The 16,815-nt window shown below is 45.1% G+C and overlaps 1 protein-coding gene across 2 annotated transcripts in view; it reads right to left on the reverse strand.

Annotated features, from left to right (window-relative positions):
- The window catches only part of Fam234a (family with sequence similarity 234 member A), a 25,305-nt gene extending 10,454 nt beyond the window's left edge, over nt 1-14,851 (reverse strand). For both annotated transcript variants that reach the window (XR_007106054.1, XM_047533002.1), the window contains exon 1: nt 14,698-14,851. The gene's annotated coding sequence lies outside the window, so the exon portion shown is untranslated. The remainder of the gene's footprint in view (nt 1-14,697) is intronic.
- Nucleotides 14,852-16,815: the final 1,964 nt, after the last annotated feature.

The following is a 16,815-nucleotide window of genomic DNA, read 5'->3' on the forward strand; positions in this document are numbered from 1 at the left end:
ACTCATGAAACCAAGCACCTGAATGGGCGTGGGGAGGTGTGGCAGGAGAAAGGTGGCTAGGGGAAAAGCCAGGGGTGGCCTGCAGTGTCTTCCCAGCAGGGCCGTCAGCACCAGGAGAGCAGGAGAGCTGTCGGCTTTGCAAACCTAGCCTCCACATCCCAGCTCCCCAGCAAAGGAACACTTGAAATGTTTAAAGCAGAAGTTCTTTTAGCAATGCTAAAATCCCAGATTGCTGTCTCTAAGGCACTATTAAGGTTTCACCCCCAGGAAGGAAAGCTACGTTCTCCAAGCTGCGGCTACCCTCACTGTCAGAAGCCAGAGCACCTTTCGGGCACAAGCACCCTTAAGCCTCAAGCACTATGCAAGAATGAGGGGCGCTGCTCTCTCTGCTTCCTGATCACCATGTGAGCTGCTTCCCTCTGCCACATTCTTCTGCCATGATGTCCTGCCTCATCTCAAGCCCTGAAGAATGAAGCCGGTCTTCCATGGACTAAGACCTCTGAAACCTGCGCCAAGGTGCTTCCACAACGCCACCGAGAACTCAAAGAGCCGTGGCATCCTTTTGAGGGAAATACAGGAACATTTAACATCTCTATGCTCTACGAACAGGTAGTTCATGCAGTTGACGTTAGATCACTGAGGTCATACCTTTGTAAAGTCGGGTTTTTGCTGGTGCTATGATAAAGAGCCTTGTACAAAAATCAGTATAATTCTGCAAATGAATGTGATCATGTCCGACCTGACTGGAAGGTCTGAGAAGCTGTGTGATGACCAAGAGATACATGCATTATGTTAGTTAAGAAATCTGTTTGACAATGAAATACAAATTATTTTTCTTTCAATGTATGTGAATTATTTTTTCAAATAGCTACCAAGTTAGGGCATAAATACTTATTATTTGGACCTAACAACTTAAAACATTGTTTTGTATTTCTTTTGGCCTAAGGGTGCTGTGAAAAAAAAAAAAAATTACATGGTGCTACGGCTACCATGAACCTAGAAAGCTTGCAAAACTCTAACAGAGTAAATTTTTTTAATATTTTTTTTTAGTTGTAGGTGAACACAATACTTTTATTTTATGTATTTATATGTGGTGCTGAGGATTGAACCCAGTGCCTCACATGTGCTAGGTGAATGCTCTACTCCAGCCCTAATAGAATAAATTTTAACAGTGAAACTGCTGGCTCTGAGGCTTTGCAAACTTTACATATTTTAAATATTGCCAACTGTTCTTCAGAAATATTATACCAATTTATGCTCCCCACTAGCAGGCTAGTTTCCTCTTAGAGTGGCGATCCTTGAACTAAATGAGAGTCCGGAGGGGTTAACTTGAGAGAGAAACTGTGACTGATGGATTGTGCTCAGTTTGATTTTTTTAAGTGATACAAAAAAGAGTAAGAAAGCATCTCCAGTCATCTTAGGATTTGAATCTTAAAGGCAGAGACTATCTTTACCTCTGAGAGGCAAAGGCAAAGGAGGGAGCCCTCCCAAATCTGCTTCAGGGCTCTGCACATGCATGTTGACAAAATGAAGACAACCCTTTCCTCAAGGGGTTTCTAAGGCAAGGTTGACAATAATGTCAGGTTGCAGTCAAAGTACACACACATACTTTAGGTTGCAAGTATAAAACAGAATGCTCAGTTGAATTTTTTTTTTTTTTTTTTTTTGTGGTGCTGGGGATCGAACCCAGGGCCTTGTTCTTGCAAGGCAAGCACTTTACTGACTGAGCTATCTCCCCAGCCCCGCTCAGTTGAATTTAAATTTCATAACCCAAACTCAGAAAGTCAAGGTTCATATATTTTCTCCCATATGTGGAAGTTAGAGAGAAAAAAAGGAAAAATAAAAGGACATCTCATGAGAATAGAAGGAAAACCAGGCAGAGTAGAGGAAGGGGATCAGATGGAGGGAAATAGGAGGTACAGGGAAATGGACCAAATCCTATCTTTCTATCGTGTGCCTGTATGAATGTGTAATAATGAATTCCACTATTATGTGTAATTATAATGCATCACCAAAAAATTTAAATTTCAGATAGACAATGAATAATTATTTTAAAGTAAAGATTTTGAAATTTTGCATGAGATGTACCTGCACTATAAAAAATTGTTCATTGTTTGGATGAAAATTGTACCTGAGTGTCAAAAGAAGAACCTAAGGAAACATGACCACCAAGTGCAGTGTGGTATACTGGCAGGATCCTGGGACAGGAAGAGGACATTAGGGAAAGACTGCAGAACTGAGTAAAGGAAGGATTGTTATTAATAATATTGCATTACTATCATTTTTATTAATGGTGACAAATATACATACTGATGTAAGATGTTAATAATAGGGGAAATTAGGATTTAGGATAAATAAGAACTATCTGTATAATTCTATAAATCTAAAACTATTCCAAAATAAAAGGTTTATTAAAATATTTTGTTAGCTCTGGCAACCCTAGCACTTTTATTTTTAAACAGTAATTAAACATAAAATATAAATAATTTAAAAAAAAAGAAGAATGAGGGGCACTGCTCAAAAGGACCTGAGAGTCTAAAAATAAGGCCCGTCCACTCCACCAGTACACATTTCACGGTCCTGTAGGCACTGGAAGACGTGTTGAATAGCAGCTCCCAACCTGCTGCCAGCACAGCTGGTCACTAGGCCTGGGCAGCAGAACTGTGTCTTCATAAGCCCATGTGGACCAGGAATTGTAAAGTCATGGTCAGTGCATCTCCGTAGGTCCTGACACAACCGTGGTCTCTAGCCTCAGCTCCACCTCAGAGCCTCAGGGTGCTTTCCCAATCTTGCTGCTGAACCCCAGACCAAATAATCAGCCCCTCTGGATAGGGGTCCAAGGCAGGAGCACTGTTGATGTTCTCCTGGTGATTCCCAGGAGCAGCCAGGTGGAAAAGTACAGGCTGAGCATCTGCAGGGACCTGTGCACCCCACCTGAGCATCAGAAGAGGGCCAGATTTCTCCTGCCACTGCAAGCCTGGAGAAGAGCAACAGAGGGAGGGAGCTTCCCTTGAATCAAACCATCCGAGGCTGGGTCCTGAGTGTCCTGCCCTGGAATTCTCAGTCAGGTTAGTCAACCCAAGCGCAGACTTAAGCTTATCCAGCAAACTGCTCCTTTCCCTACTTGTTTCTCTAGTCCCCAAGCCATTTGGATGCCCAAAACCAAGACCACAGGACAGTGCAAAACATGATTATGCATGATTATGAAGATAAGGAATGTTATCTAAGTACATATGGCACAACCTCTAAGAGGTGTAAAAGGGTGACTCTAGGGCAGAAGCAGGCCACTGGTTTCTTTCTTTCTCTTTTTTAGATACTTTTAGTTGTAGATGGACACAATACCTTTATTTTATTTACTTATTTTTATGTGCTGCTGAGTGAGGATTGAACCCAGTGCCTCACACACACTAGGCAAGCGCTCTACCACTGAGCCACAACCCCAGCCCAGGCCACTCGTTTCTAACTGCCCCTCCCAGAAAGTCCATGCACTGGCAAGCCTGAGCAGACATGTGACCAGCACAGCTGAATCACAAAGGTGACCTCTGGAAATGAGAGGAAAGATAAACTCTTAAACCTTCTGCATGATTTACCATGTGAAATCAGACAAAATGGAGTAGCACATGCAGGAACCAGGGGGTGCTGACACTTTCTCAGCTATCAGGCTTTGACTTGGAGGACCTGTTTAATACTGCCCCACGGTTCCCACCTCTGCCAGTGACTTGGAGCAGGAAGAAATCCTTCGTACTGAGGAGCAGCACAGTTGGGAAGTCAGGTGACTAGCCCCTTGTGAGCGCCTGTTGTTGGCCAGTGCTCTTGTGCGTGAGCAGGGCAGAGTAAGTGACAGGAACAAAGGCTTCGAGAGGAAAACCCCTATCGTCAGGAGCAAACTAGTGCAGGCAACTTGACTTAAATAAGATAAAATACTTTGCTGTTACTTGAAACATACAAATGTACACATGTTCACTGATCCTCTGATATAGGAGCAAGTCCTCTCTGAGTGTGGCCCACGGACCAGAGCTCTGGGCTCCTCCTCCACAGTCATATCTACAAGTTAAAGTAGAGAGAAAACTTGGGGACCCAAGTGTAGAATCCTCTTGGATTCATACAAGGCAGTCTTTTTTTTTTTTTTTGTCTTATGCACATGGAATTAGACTGTGATGTCTGCTGACCTACACCTTTACAAGTCTTCCCAAAGAATCCAAAGAGTTTCATAGAACAGCTGACCTATTTGCATTTTGCCAGCAGTTCACAGAACAGTTACACTGCATCCTAGTAACAAGCAAGACCAAGACAACCACTGCTGACTCCTGAAAAGTAGACGATTGTATGGTCAATGTAAGGAAGACTTCATGGGCTGACCAAGAGCCCACTGCCCGTGGTGACCAACAACAAGCAGGTCTGGGGCCTTCTAACCACTGGTAAGCCAACTCCTTGATAATCATTTAAAAGAGAACTCACTACATATATTTTTCTCAGTGATCTTTATTTACTCTTAACATTTTTAGATAATAAAAAATTCAAATTAAAAATGAGTGAGGGCTGGTGTATAGCTCAGAGCTAGAGTGTGCTTAGCATGCTAGAGGCCCTAGGTTCAATCCCTGCACCAAACAATCTAAACCAGGAAGCATCTCCCAAGTCACTGACTCTGTTCTGACAAGCAGTCTGGTGCCAGGGCCACCAGCAGACCACACGTGTACTGCCGGAGATTTCAAGACTTCATAATACTGGCCTAGATTTGGAAACTCCACTTGGGCACAGCCATTTTTACTTTTTTTTTTTTTTTTTGGTACCAGGGATTGAACCTGGGGGGCACTTAAGCATTCGGCCACACCCACAGTCCTTTTTATTTTCTATTTTGAGATAGGATCTTGCTAAATTGCTTAGGGCCTCACTAAGTTGATGAGGTTGGTCTTGAATCTGACCTGGGATTACAGGTATGGACTACCATACCCAGTTTTGCAAACAAAAATGAGGAGTTAGCCAAGAAGTTTCCTCGTGGTTGCTAAGGAAGTCTGCAAGACCCTCAATACCCAGGTTCTTATTAAAAGTTGCTGCCAAATGATAAGCAGATTTTCTGAGAAAATCGGCTGAGATGCATCAAACTCTGAAAGAGGATCTGAAGATCATGTGTAGTCCAGAGCACGCAATGAATGACTCTACATGGCAGTGTGGACCTTTTCCTTCTCAGAATTGCAAAATTGGTGCTTCACGCATTGGTGGACAGTGGCTCACAGCGAGAACTCAGATGTGTTTATGTTGCTCCGAGTCACTTTTTAAAACTGCTCTGTTGTTGGGGCTGCAGTTGTGGCTCAGTGGTAGAGCGCTTGGGTTTGATTCTCAGCACCACATATAAATAAAAAATAAAACTCCATTGACAACAACAAAAATTTTTTTAAAATGCTCTAATGCTTAAGCATTGCTATTTTTACACGTTCCTTATTTGCAGCTCCTCCAGTAGTTTTAACTCTCAAAGTATCTGCCTGTCGGAGGTGCATATCTGCTGGCCTTGGTTGAAGTACACTGTGATGAGGTAGGTACAGTGTGGTGACCTTTCCACTATAAACTTTAATTTTGAATTGTTTGTGCATAATACCTGCAGATTCATGCTGCAATGGGTTGAATGTATGGTAGGGAAAAACAAAAAGAGAGAGAGAGAAATTGGGAAAGCTGTTACAGCTGGGTTTCCCAGTTCTGCTGGACTGACCAGTCAGGCCTTGCTCCCTACAGCAGGCTGTGCCAGGAGGCCACAGTCCTTATCCCAATAAAGGATGGCCTAATTCACATAGCTTAAATTGGGGTCAATAATAAATTATTCACAAAAGAGAGATATGAAATTCTGTCCGTCATGTCTTTGGAGGTTTGACGGGCTTCCCCTGGGCAGGAACTGCACACCAGGACCAACAGACAGAAGCTGGGAGGTGGTTCAGGTAGTGAGGAGCACTTGGTCAGCATTGTGCTGCTTGCCTGCTTCCTAATCATTAACAGGGTTCCAAGACTTTCTTCCCAGCAACTGTAAAGATGTTTTATAGGACTGGGTGTGCAGCTCAGAGGTACAGTACTTGTCTAGTATGTGCAAGACCCTGGTTTTGATCCCCAAGCACCACTCCTCCCCAAACAAAATAAAGGTACTTTACAAAAATAGGTGAAGGATAACATGATCCTTCTCTGATGGCTTCTTTTCTTTATAAAACTGAGGAATCACATGTTGGGTTTTACCCCTCCCAGTATTAACAGCAATGAATCATACCCAGGGGTTCATTTCCCTCAAAATCCCTATCTGAGCTGAGTGTCCAGGAGCAAGCCACACAGGTGCCACTGGGAAGCTGGCCTTGAGTACAGTGATAGACACCACACACAGCTACTGAGAGCTCAGAGCTAAAGGGAGGAGGGAGCAAGGTGTGAGGAGGCTCCTGCTTGCTCTGTCCCTGGGCCCCAGGGCTGGTCCCACAGCTCTCTCTCTATGTTGAAGGGTTAGAAAAAGTCAGACACACACATGAATGAGTGCATGTGAAAGCTGAAAGGGTAAGACCTACCTGGTGTCAACTTCCTGCTATAGATGTGAGGTTTCTAATCAGGGACAGGAAGCTGCAGGACAGCTCTATATTATTATTTTTAAAAAAGATTTTTTTAAGTTGTCAATGAACCTTTATTTTATTTATTTATATGTAGTGCGGAGGATCAAACCCAGTGCCTCACACATGCTAGGCAAGTGGTCTACCACTGAGCTACAACCCCAGCTCAGCTCTATATTTTTGCAAAATCTTTTGAATTTATAATTAGTCAAAGCAAAAAGTTAAAAAATAAAATAAAAAAAGAAAGGAAGCTGGATGCAGTGGCACACACCTGTAATCCTAGCATCTGGGGAGGCCGAGGCAGGAGAATCTTGAGTTCAAAGCCAGCCTCACCAACTTAGTGAGGCCCTAGGCAACTCAGTGAGACCCTGTCTCTAAATAAAATTCAAGAAAGGGCTGGATGTGGCTCAGTAGTTAAGTGCCCCTGGATTCAAACACTGATACACACACAAAAAAAAAAAAAAAAAAGGAAAAACTTTAGAAAGGGAAGCAGGATCAGAAGTTTCTTCAAGTTCAAGAGGAAGAACCAGCTTCCCCACAAGTGGCCCCAGTCATGCCTCAGAGCCACCTCACTATAAAGCTATTTTGTTCCAAAGGCAGAACTTTTTGTTTTGTATCCTTTGTGTTTGAGAGAACATGTTAACAGTGGGGTTCTGTGGTAACTTGGAGAACCGTCAGACCCCTGGCATGCTGCAATTCTCTATTTCAGAATAATTACTGGCTTCCTGAAAATCACCCACTGCATTTATTTACCTTTCCACAGTGAGGAAGGAAAAGATATGCACAGCATAATTTATCCTTAATAATAATAGCCCAAACACACTTGACACCAGGCAAACGCCAGAGTCCTTGGGCGGGACCACAGGCTATCAGAAGTATCAAAGTGAATGCCGAAGGAATGGTGCTCTCCTGCTAAGCATCCTCCCGGCTGCAGTGTCTGCTTCCCGTGGACGTGCTGTGAGAGCACTGGATGCAGGTAAGGAAGCCTTCGGAAAATTAAAGAGCTGATCAAAAATTCCTTCACAAGACCCCAAAACCTCAAAACCCCCAAGTAAGACTTCCTGGGAACTCTACTCAGCCACCAAGGAAACAGGTGTAGTATTAAAGGTCTTAAGAGCAGCACAGTCAAAGCTGGCTGGTTCACATTTCACCTAGTTTGAAAATAAGGACAGCAAGAGGCAGGTTCAAAGATTTGCTCATCAACAGCTGGAAGCTGTCCATGCTTCTCTGCTGTGGAAGCCTGATGGAGAAAGTCCTCACAGTTTATGCTAAAGTACAGTCCCTGGGTCAGGCTGTACTTCAGCATCTACACTCATAACCAGAGTCCAGCCATTTGGCTCTTACCAAGCTGACTTCCCAATTGTCATGTTAACCTAAAGCTTCTAACATGTGGGTAGATTCCCAGAGTGGCTACTCTTTAATTTCACAGATGATTGCCTGGGAAAACCCATTCTCAGGGCTCTTCTGGTACAGTACAAGAAAATTTTCAAAGGAAGATGTGAGAAATTCAAACCTGCAAGAGGTCTAGGCCCACTGTCCTGCCTGCCTGGCTTTACTTTCAGCCTCTTTATCTTGTACACCTGAAACCTTCTCCAGCAAAGTGCTAGAGCCTCTGCTACCAGGCAGTGAGGCTGTGGGGTGAGCACAGAGACCCAGAGGTTTGTGGACGACAGGAAATTGTCCTTCCTGCTGGAAGTGGAAACCTGCAGGTTCCTTACGGTGGATATCCACTCTTTGCTGCCACTAGAAGCCAGAAGTCTCAGGAGCAAAGGCAAACAGCACTCAGGTGAAGGTTGCCTTCACCTCTGCAGAGGACAAACAGACTGAAGTGCCCTATCCACTGGCATGCACAGGAGGTTCCACATGCTAACCAGATCCTAAGAGGCTCAACAATAGGGCTGGGGATATAGCTCAGTTGGTAGAGCGCTTGCCTTGCAAGCATAAGGCCCTGGGTTCAAATCCCCAGCACCGCAAAAAAAAAAAAAAAAAAAAAAAAAAAAAAAAGAGGCTCAACAATAAAGAGCTAAGGTCCGCGGTGTTTGAACTCTGGGCTTTCTTCTTTTTGTTTCAGATTGCAACTGCTGTTGTTGAATTCCATATAGAAAGAGCGTAAAAGAAACATAAAGGGTACTTTGCTTCTAATACCACCAAGAAGTATTTGTAAACTACAAATAGGGCAAACAATATTCCTGGCATCGAGTATGTCTGTTAGTTCATTTGCTACACCCTTACCTGTGGGCAACTGGGGCTTTAATAACCACTCCCGCCTAAAAGGCAAGGCTTGGGCTGGGGATATAGCTCAGTTGGTAGAGTGCATGCCTCGCAAGCACAAGATCCTGGGTTCAATCCCCAGCACCGCAAAAAATAAATAAATAATAATAATAAAAATAAATAAAAGGCAAGGCTTCTGAAACTTCCAAGGGAGGAACAGAAACATGTGCCTCTGTGCTAGCAAAATCAAATGTGAGGGGCTGGGGTTGTGGTTCAGAGGTAGGGCACCTGCTTCACATGTTGAGGCACTGAGTTTGATCCTCAGCACCACATGTATGAATAAAATAAAGGTATTGTGTCTATCTACAACTAAAAAAAATAATAATAATTTCTTTTTTTTTAAATCCAGTGTGGGGGGATGGGGATATAGCTCAGTTGGTAGAGTGCTTGCCTCACAAGCATAAGGCCCTGGGTTCAATCCCCAGCACCGCAAAAAAAAAAAAAAAAAAAAAAATCCAGCGTGGGAATGAGAAATGAGACCTAGAGAGCATCAATGTTTGTTAGTAAATGTCTGTCAACAGACATTTTTAGAGGAAAACAAAAACCACACTTGTGTACTAGAATAAGCCATGGTATAGAAATTAAAAACATTTCCTTCAGGAGGCTGAGGCAGAAGGATCGGGAGTTCAAAGCCAGCCTCAGCAAAGGTGAGGCACTAAGCAACTCAATGAGACTCTGTTTCTAAATAAAATATAGGGCTGGGGATGTGGCTCAGTGGCTGAGTGCCCCTGAGTTCAATCCCTGATACAAAAACAAACAAACAAACAAAAAAAAAACCCAAAAACAAACCCCAAACAACAACAACAAAAAAAACCCAAAACGTTACTAGATATCAAGGGAACATTTCATAATAATAAATAATTGTTCTATCAAAAAGTGCTTGTCTGGTGTGTAGGAGGCCCTGAGTTAATACTCGCAGCACCACAAAAAAAAAAAAAAAAAAAAAAAAAAAAAAAAAATTCCTGCCGAAAGAAAAGCTGTTAAAATGTAACAGGTAATAGATGAAGAAAAGATACTGAAGGAAAAGAGATTCATTGCTCCACCTCCTTCGCATCACGGTTCTTTCAGCATAGAAAGAAAGAAAAAGAAATTGGAAATTCAGTTTTCTGACAGTAAGTGACTGGAATTTCCTTCCATCAATTTTGAACTTCTGAAATCATAGCTATTAAATATATTTCTTGACTTAAAGTCATATAAAACAAAAAAGAAAGGAAAATGTGGGGAAAAAAAGTACAGTAACATGACACACACTGCTTAAGGTAATAGGTGACTCAAAGTGCGACCTGAAGGATGATCCTTGAGTTGCCTTTTCAGGCTTCACTCCCCTGCACAGTGGAGCTGCCAGGAAACCAGACACAGCTAGTGCTCTGCCCAAGGCCACTGGGCTGCCACACCTGTCCTGAGCAAATAGGCAGCCCTGGGCTGATGCAAACTCTCTTTATGGGTCAGAGAGTTTGATTTAAAAGAGGCAGGAATTCCATACACATGCAGAAAGAAAATAGAATAGTTTATCCAATCAACGAGAACAGAAAATAAAAACAAAGTCTCATTCTAATTGTTTTTTAATTAGGAAAAGCATGAAATCTCCAGGAAGGACAGAATGAAAACTGTCAGAACAAATAACTGGCAATTCTACAGATGTTTCCAAAGGAGGGGAGTCTAATTTTTTTAAACTGTAGAAATGTAACAAAAACTGTATTTTGGGGGCTGGGGAAATAGCTCAATCAAAAGAGTGCTGGCCTTGTAAGCACAAAGCCGTGGGTTCGATCCCCAGCACCAAAAAAAAAAAAAAAAAAAAACCACAAAACTGTAATTTTGTAGAAAGATAATTTCAGGTTACTTTAATAATAAATGTCTCCCCTGCTGAGTACAGGGGTTGGGGCTTGCCTGTAAACCCAGCCACTCCTGAGATTGAGGAATGAGGTTAGTAAACTCTTGTCTCAAAATAAAAAAATAAAAATAAAAAGGGCTGATGATGTAGCTCAGTGGTAGAGCACCCCTGGGTTCAATCTCCAGTACCACAAAAGGAAAGAATCCCCTACTCTGTCAATTTTTAAATTGTGCATTTTAGCACTCTAAGTGAATTCTTGGACAATAAACAAGAGATCAGTCAGAACTAAGCATTTTATCCTAAAAGTTTCATGCTTTAAAGTCTGACTTCATTAAATCTTAGCGGCATGTCTTCAAGTCTTTTAACTCTGGCTTTAGTTTACTAAGGCACCTGGAAAACTGGGCACAGTGGCGCACACCTGCAATCCCAGGGCTAAGGAAGTGGAGACAGGAGAGACTGCAAGTTCAAAGCTAGCCTCAATCACTCTGTGAGGCCCTAAATTGGGTCTGGATCTCCCGCAGGAGTAAAGAAGACCCGCTGTTGTTTGCCCCAAACTTCTAGCTCAGCTGGTTGAATGCTTGCTACTCAGAGAAGAGCAGCTAGTCTTGCATGACTGGACCCCAATGGATGGAATAACAGTTCTACAAAGCAGACTTTAAAAAAATCAAGGGTACTTGTAAATTAAAATCAATAAATAAACTGTGTGTGTGTGCTTGCAAGTTTAAAAAGGCTAGAGGGAGGGAAGAATACATTGAAAGAAACAGGAAGAAAGGTTTGGTGCAAGTTGTAGCAGTTATTTATTTATTTGTTCTAAATAGTTATATTTGACAATAGAATGCATTTTTATGTGTTTTTTTTTTTTTTTTTTTTTTTTTTTTGCAGTGATGAGGACTGAACCCAGAAATGCTTCACCACTGTGCAACATCCCCAGCCCTTTTTACTTTTTGTTTTGTTTTGAGACAGGGTCTTGCTAAATTGCTGAGGCTGGCTTTGAACCTGTGACCCTTCAGGCATGCACCACCAAGCCCAGGGGCTTCTGGTCCATGTATTTTATAGGTACATTTTTTTAGATCTTTATTTATTTACTTTTGTGTGGTGCTGAGAATCGAAGCCAACGCCTCACACATACTAGGCTAATACTCTACCACTGAGCTACAATCGAAGTCCCTGGTCCATGTATTTTGACAGCAATACAATATGAGACACATCAACATCCAAAAGGCAGCACTGGGGCTTCCAGCTGACCAAGCAGATGTCAGACAAAGACAGTTACAGTTAGAGTCCAGTTGTTTACAATGAACAGCTATTCCCTCTCTTCACCAAGAATGATCTTGAGGCAAACAATAGGCCCACATTCATTTTTCGACTGAGAACAAATTTTAAGGTCATGATTCCCCAACAAAGGCAGAATTTCACAGCACATGCGGTCAGCATTCAAAAACCTCAACAAGTTCCTTTCCTTCACATAAAGGGCTTTAAAAGCAACCAAGGATGGCACACAGCTTCCTAAAGGTAAGCTGAGGATTAAGAGCCACTGGCATTTCAGATGAGCAACCATCACACACAGTAAGTTTCATAGGTTGGTCCTCGAATAACTCTTTTTCCTGAACTCTAGGGCAGGTATTTCCCCTGTGGCTTTTCCATTTGTTCCTGTCCTTACATTAAGTGGGTGTGGTGGGGAGCAAAAGCTGCTTGGAAGATAAAGTGTAACTAACTCAATCACTTCTGATCACCCCTACAAGGTCAGAGGCCCTCATCTTTGATTTGATTACTTCTTTACATTGTTTTAAGAAAACCTTTCATTACATAAATGTCTACATATTCACAGAACTAGAGCACACATTTCCCAGGCCCCAGGGGCTGTCAACACACAGTCAGCACACTGCTCCTGCATGCTCCATCTCTTGATGATTCTAATATCTGATTCACTTTAGAGGAAACTCACTCCATTTCTCAGCATCTGCTTCCTAGTTGTTGGTTAGGAGACAGCTTTCTTTTTCTTTTTCTTTCTTTCTTTCTTTCTTTTTTTTTTTTTTTTTTTTTGCATTGTGAAAGCCTATGTTCCATGAAGAATTTTACAAATGACAATGGGAACAAAATACACCAAGTCTGTGGGTTTTATAAAAAACAATTCTGAGTGAGATATACAGAAAGCAGAAACATCTGACAAGCCGTATAGATTCTAGCTTATCTACTTCTTTTTAGTTCCTTTAAAAAAAAATTGTTGTTGTAGATGGAAAGAATGCCTTTATTTTATTTGTTTATTTTTATGTGGTACTAAGGATCAAACCCAGTGCCTTACACGTGCTAGGCAAGCGCTCTTCCACTGAGCCACAGCCCAGCCCCTAGACATTCTTTTTGATGACCACTGCTTTAGGTCATATTCTTAGAACTTCTCACTGGGATTTCTGGAGCCCTTTCAAACTTCCTAAAATATCTCTTGGTCATCTGCCTATCATCCTGAAATGACTCATCACCACCTTAAAACAAAAATCAACACCTGCATTATCTTGAGGTTTTTTCACTCCTGGCTCCTGCCTACTTCTTCAGTGTCATCCCCCAAGCCCACACATTTTGTCCCAATTCAGCTTCCTCCAGTCACATGTTGCTGGGGACACACCATTTCATCTGCCCTTCTTCCTCCACTCCTACTCCACTTGTGAAGCCAATACTGCTTCATATCCGCAAATGCCTCATGCCCTCTAGTTTAGGGGCTCCTCAGAGTTCAGAGCTTTGAAAAAGCTGAAGGCAGACACTCATTTTATTGCTTTTGTTTCCCAAGGACAAAAGCACAGCAGAGGCCCAGGAATAAAATAAACATAAACACATGTCTGAATAAATGTTCAATTCTAGTTAAGCTCTGAGGAGACATTTACTAAAGCATTCATGAACCATTTTCTTTTAAATCTACAGCTTGCAGGAGCAGGTGAATTACAAGCTGATTAGAAACAGGGCATAAGTCAGATGGGACTACCTGACACTTATCTTCTCTAGAATCAGAATACCTTGGCAGTCTTTGGGAGAATCCAGTCTCTCATGTGCTCAGTGTGGTTCTGGTGAGACTACACCTTCCCCACTCCGCAGAGGGCTCCTTACTAATTTAGATCACAGAAGTTAGGGCCCAAATGAATGAGGCCCAGAACTTCTGCTGGAATTACAGAAACTAGGAGTTTTCCCACAGGGATGGGATAGTAAGTGGTACAGTGGTTTTAAACTATGTTCACAAACTCTTTGTTATGCCTCCCTTCAAAAGGTGGCGTCCCTTGTTGGTAACCCTAAGGAATAGAATGCGCAGGAAGTGTTAGGCTCCAAAGAGAGGTCATAAAAAGTACAGCGGTTTCCAATTCCTCCCAATCCCTCTTCTCTCTCTCTGCCCTAAGAAAGGCTTGATGCAACGTGGGGACTCCAGCCACCAGCCTGTGGGTGAACCAGGTTGCAATTAGACCCTCCAACAGAGAGGCTCGGGCTGTCAGCTAGGCAGACACTGCTGAATGCCTAACCCACAGAAACTTTGATACGCAGCAGCAGATAATGGCAGAGGAGCTGAGAAAAGGCCAACAGAGAAGAAACAGCAGCGGGGGTACGCAGGCGACATCCCCACCACTACCAAATCCCGGCCTCTCTCACGCTCCTGGCCTCCCTTCGCAGTGTGAGCTAGTTCCTGACCCGGCGGACAGAGCATGCCAGGCGTGCAGCAAAGACTGCGAGTCGACGAGGCGCCAGCAGACCCCCGGCTCCGCGGGCACGCCGGGTGTCCACGCCTCTGGGCTGCACTTTCTCCTTTGCACCTCCGCGGTCCGCTCCTTCACCTACCGCTGCGCCCGATGGAGCCCATGCAACGCTGGGCCGATCGGGACTCCGCCTGTCCCCCGGCCGGGGCGCCAGGCGGTCAGCGGACGCGCAGGCCCGAGCGCACTGACCTCGCCGCTCCCGGCGCTCGGGCGAGCTGCGGAGGCCGGTTACCAGACGGCGGGCCTCACGCTGGACCCGGCCGCTCCCGCCAGCGCGAGAACATCGGGTTACCTCAGATCGGGAGCGCGGCACCCTCGGGGCTCCTCGCCGCGCGCACACTACTGTGAAAGCTCAGGCGCCGGACCGCCACCGGGAAAAGCCGCGCGGCGCAGACCAAGGCGCAGGAACGGGGCCCAGGAGCGGAGGCTGTCCCCGCCGCAGGCCCCGCCCCAGGCCGCCCCTTCCAGCTGAGGCTCCGCCCCCCGCGCGCCGACCCGCCTATCGCGCCTGCAGGCTGCGCCCCGCCCACCACACCCATCGCAGGCCCGCCCCACTCAGACCCCGCCTTTCCCGCTGTCGGCCCCGCCGCCAGCAGGCCCCGCCCCAGCCGCTCTCACTTCTCGGCTCCAGATCGCCCCCTCTCCGCAGGCTCCGCCCCAAACGCAGGTCCAGCTCCCGTGCGGAACGCGCCCCCGGAAGACCCCGCCCAGTATTCGTCACTTCCATCTCGCGTTCGGGTCTCCGAGCGGCCCCGCCTCGCGGCCTGCGTCCGTTGCCGAGCTACGCCGGTGCGGCCCGAGTGCTGCGCAGCCCGAGTGGTGCGCGGCCCGGGTGGTCCGCAGCCGCCAACCTCTGCGGGAAGAGGAAGGTTGCTTCTCTTTGGCCCCGGGTGTGGTTGCGCGCGGGCGGCTGCCCTGGCTTCGACCGTGAGGGCTCGGTCTCTGCTTGTACCGACTGACCTTACCCTGCGCCGGTGGCTCTGGCCGTCCCCAGCGTCGCCGGCTTCGGGAGGCGGGAAGGCCTGCGTCGGCCGGCGGCTCGCGCGGAGTCTCGGTGTGCTCCGGCAGCGTCCCGTGTGCTTGTGGGCCTTGGCGTTTCCTCTTCTGTTCGCGTCCACTGGTGTCTTCCACCCCTGCCGTGTTGAGTGCATGTCTGTCTTTCTGCAGTCCTGGATTCTGTCAATGAAACGTACTGCAAACATCGCTGGCGGCTTCTCTGCACTGGTGTCGATGAACACCGGTTTATTTTGATATAGACAAATATGTCAAACCTTTATAGTTGACACTTTTTGGTCTTGTTTAAGAACTCCTTCCCCATCAGGGCATTGGTGGTGCACGCCCGTTAGCCCAGTGACTGGGGTGGCTGAGGCAGAAGGGTTGCAAGTTCAAGGCCAGCCTCAGCAATTTCAAAAAACCAGAGGCAATTTAGTGATGCCCTGTCTCAAAATTAAAAAAAAGGAGCCGAACATCATGTAGCTCAGTGGTTAAGTGCCTCTGTTCAATCCTTGGTGAAAAAAAAAAAAAAAAAAAAAAAAAGCCTGGCACCATGGTGCATATCTGTAATCCTGGTGTCCTGGGCTGGGAATGTTGCTCGTGGTTAAGCATCCCTGGGATCAATCCCAGGTACCAAAAAGAAAATCCTTCCGTATCCCATGTTGCTCTCCCACACTTTCTCTAAATGTTTCAAAGTTTTAACACTTAAGTCTTTAACTTAGTTTGGAATAGAGTGGGAAGTGAGGAGGCAATTTCATTTCTTTTTCCATATGAATAACCTGGAGTCCTGGTATCATTTATTGGACTAATCCACTTCCCCAGCAATCTGCAATGGCACTTGCCACATTTGATAAATCCTCATGTGCAATATGGGTGTGGTGGCCATAGCTGTAATCCCAGGGACTCTGGAGGCTGAGGCAATAGAATTTCAAATTCCAGGCCAGCTTGCACAACCTTGGGGTAAAAAGAAAGAAAGGAGGGAAGGAAGGAAAGAGGGAGGGAGGGAGGGAAGGCAGGCAGGCAGGCCAGGGTGTAGTTCAGTGGCAAAGCCCCCTTCAATTCCTAGAACTGGAAAAAAGAATCCAAGTATGTATGAGCTTCTGTATATGTTTTCAGTGCACAGCTTCATTAGTTTTACCCTAACACCTACCCATGGTGTTCTGGATCAGGTGTCTTCCTGACTTATGTGTACATATCATTTTCTTCACAGCCTCTACCCAACAGGCCTTAGTCCTGGGGTACCATGTTGGAAATGATCTTACTCTTCCTACATGAGTGTCAGACACAACATAGGTGAGGCACAAAGAAAAATGACTTTTCTATAAAGGAGAGAAGGCCATTGGGGTAATCCGGAGTGTACCAACCTATCATCCTGCAGCGGCAGCATGGTGAGGACACCTGCTGCAGAAGGACGCTC

Source organism: Sciurus carolinensis, chromosome 18 (genome assembly GCF_902686445.1).
Source record: "Sciurus carolinensis chromosome 18, mSciCar1.2, whole genome shotgun sequence".
NCBI classification, from domain to species: Eukaryota; Metazoa; Chordata; class Mammalia; order Rodentia; family Sciuridae; genus Sciurus; species Sciurus carolinensis.